This window comes from Solea solea, chromosome 6 (assembly GCF_958295425.1).
Source record: "Solea solea chromosome 6, fSolSol10.1, whole genome shotgun sequence".
In the NCBI taxonomy this organism is placed as follows: Eukaryota; Metazoa; Chordata; class Actinopteri; order Pleuronectiformes; family Soleidae; genus Solea; species Solea solea.
The window spans coordinates 31,171,133-31,174,809 of record NC_081139.1 but is presented as its reverse complement, the minus strand read 5'-3'; positions in this window follow the sequence as shown (position 1 = coordinate 31,174,809).

Sequence of the window (3,677 nt, the reverse complement as noted above, 5' to 3'; positions counted from 1 at the left end):
GTTCGCACAAAAAGACGGCGTACGCTTGCTTTCGCGCAGACGTTGTTTTTATGGTTAAAAACCTCCTCATCGCTACACACGAGCCGATGTAAATGTCTCATCACTGACGCTCTCATCAGCCGCGCTGTTTCAGACCAAAACCACACCCACAGAACACGGACTGTCTTGTGATTGGTGGATGCACCGCTAGCAATTATCAAAACACTGAGTAATGCCGTAATCCCTTACGCTTTTGATCCAGAGTCTGAGTCAGAGTCAGAAGACACTGTGACAGTGACGCCTGGAGCTTGGATAACGTTGATGATAAACACACATACATGCAAATAAAACACAAGCGTAGCGTGTAGCTTAGCCTGTAGCCGAGTATCGCTAATGCTAAACGACAGAACAAGCACACAAAGACAGTTTTACGGTTTGTAAATATTGTAATATACGTATTGTTTTAGGTGAAGTTTGGTGCTGTGTCCTGATTTATATTGCCCCAAGTTTGTGGAACAATCCTCCGTGAAGTGGTTGCTGCATACACGGAGGTATTTGGGAAATGTAGCAGGGATATTGCCATCAAATTTGAAAGATGTCACTGAGCTTCTCTTTGCTCATTAGCGGGGAGCATGTGGAGCGTCTGCTATTGTTTATCACAAACACTCGCTGAACCTTTTTTCCACATGTTCTCAACCGACAACGAGAGTAGTTCTTCTTCTTCTACGGTTGAAAGTACGTCACCGGGAATGATGTGTAAATTCAGCTCAAGTCATGTCTTAACATACATGTTACACCAGAAAAACAACATGCACAGGATCAACTATCAATGCACAGCCAGTTTTTTAAGCATCAATATTAATATGATCACTAATTCCAAAAACAAACAACCAAAATAATATATTTGTTCAGATTTATACATCATAAATTGATGCGTTGATTGCGCACTTTCCTTCTTTTTCTTCGCTGATGCATTTGCCACTATTCTTCAGGAAGAAGGCGTCAGAGACATTTGTATATTCATGTGTGTGTGGAACAGGGGCGTGGTCTGTTACTCATTCACCTCTGCTCAGTTTCATGTTTGGTGGGATGTATAAAGTTACGCACGGTTTTATAAATCTAAAATGTTCTTTGCATATGTACTTTTCATATTTTGTGCGTACGCCGTCTTTTAGTATGAAAGCTGCACACTCTTTTATACATGAGGCCCCTGGAGATGGTGATTGACTTCCAGAAAAGGGCATCACCTCAAACTCACACACTAGTGAACATTCACAGTGGACAGTTTGAAATACCTGGGTGTTCACGTCAATAATAAACTGGACTGGTCCCACAATACTGAACTGCCAAAGTCGCTTCCCCATTCTGAGGAGGCTGAGGTCCTCTGGAGTGTGCACACCTCTGCTAAAGACGTATTATGATTCTGTGGTTGTTGTTTTTTGGGGAGCAGCTCAGACCAGGACTGGAAGAGACTGAACACACTGGTCAGGAGGCCAGCCCTGTCCTGGGCTGCAGTGAGTGAACTAATTAAACTAATTGACTTTAAAGTTTTCATTTACTAAGTATGTTTACTGAGCACTGTCCCAAGTTGTAAAACGAGAGGTTCATGAAAAACATTCAGGGCTAACGTCTGAGCTGATGGCTGGAAGATGAATGTGTGTTAGTTTGACATCGAAAATGACCCTGGAATTCTCATCACTACCAAAAATGAGAAAAATCTACGGCAGACACGCTCCGTCCTCCTCCGTCCAGACATCTCCAGTGAGCCCAGCTTCCCCTTGCAGGGTTTGATCATTGTGTTAAATAAATGTCTGCGTGCATTTGGATCCTTCCCTGACTCATTACATTGAAGGGTTTTTGACCAGTGGGAATGGGGTATTAGTCTTTATAATCCGTATTCTCCGTCAGATTTCTTTAACAAACCTGCCTTTGTGACCTTTGCCCTTGCACAACTGTTTGGTCAGTTGCTTTTGGAATGTTCACTGACTCTTGGCCTTGGTCTTTATCTACCAATGATTAGCCCTCATTCCACTCTGACCGTAATCATCACACCATCTTACCATCAGGCCTGTGGTTTGATCAGTCGCATAGCGGCTAACACACAGGGACTTCTCCCAGGGATTTGATCCCATGACGTCTGAGAAGGACGATTGGAATGTGGGGAACATCAGAAGCAGAGCAGCAGGATGTCGGCCCTGCTCTAATTAGCTGAACCCAAAATTGCTCCAGTCACATGAAGTCTTCTGTGGAGGTTAAACTCCCTGATGCTCTCATCAGATATTGTGTGTGCCAAATGCATCTTTGCATTATGAGGTTTTTTTTATTATTAGATGTATAAACTCAAACTTTGACACAGTGTGCAAGAGTCAACGTTCCAAAGTGGATCAAGAGTTTATGATGGTTGAATTTATTCCCATTAGACTAATCCTGTCAAGTGATTTTCTGTCTTTAAACTAGCAGAGTTAAGTCAAGAGTTTTATAATCTCTGACTGACAGAAGTTATAATCGTCACTGAGGCCTCACATTCAGCTTCAGGCAAAAAATGTCCTGCATATAACTGAGTAGAATTGATGTGAATCGCAAGATAAGTATGTCGTTAGTAGTATTTTAAAAAATAGTTTTGTGAATATGTACCTTATGCAATCCACAGCAATAGATTTAGTAAAGTCAATAACTTCTAATAGAACTAACTTTTGCCTCTTAACTCATACTTACATGCTGTATGTATGGAATACATAATACTTGTATTTCTGTGTGTATAAATATAATCTATATATAAAGTTACAACAGGAAACATAAGGCCATTAAAAAGATGGAGAAGATTGTTTTGTTTCATATTTGAACTCATAGCGTGGTTCTTTGTTTTACTGATGACTGCAGTATCCAGTCTCTACCAGTGGAATGTGCTGTGCTATCCAAGGAACTGTCTTAAAGTTACAGTTTGTAGTATTCTGAGGTTATATGAGCAAAAATTGAATTTACTGTCCATAAAAAGGACACCTATAATATTACAGGAGCCTACGCAGACAAACACACTGAATGTCACACTGGGAACGCCAACTCTAGCCACGAAGAAGAAATGATGTCAAGTGACAGGAGGAAGTTGTGGAGTTAATGTAGAGGGAGAGTCCCGGCATGTTTTCAGCGTTTTTGAGGATGCAGGGTCATATCTGTTGTGTTGCCGAAGAAAGAGCACCAGCGCCTCAATCTGCATCATCAAAGAAAAGGAAACATGCAACGAAAAACGTGCTCACGGCAGGAGATGACAAGAGTAATCTGCTGTTACCCAGCGGAGTCACTGTTTATGTTTTCTGCTGAACAGGTCATTTCACATACTTATCTAAATGTTCTGTGTAGTTCTATATCTGTAACTAGAAAACAGCGGTGTTGGGGTTTATTTCATGGCTATAGTTACTAATGCACATAACGTTTGAAACATTAAAAACTCCTCAAATATTCTACTGTGACATAATAACAATGATTAGTCTTGTTGTCCCAGTGGGTCTGTGTTTGTGTCGGTGAGCAGCAGACCCTCCCCCACTTTAACGGGCAACACATTAGCTGCTTGTGGCAGTGGGGTATGGTTAGAGCGGCGGCTGCTGGAGGAGTGGGAGGAGTGGCTCAGCCTGTGATCAGACAGCTGGACTGAATCAGGTAATCAGTCAGCTATATAAACACACTTGTAACCTGGTTCTGGG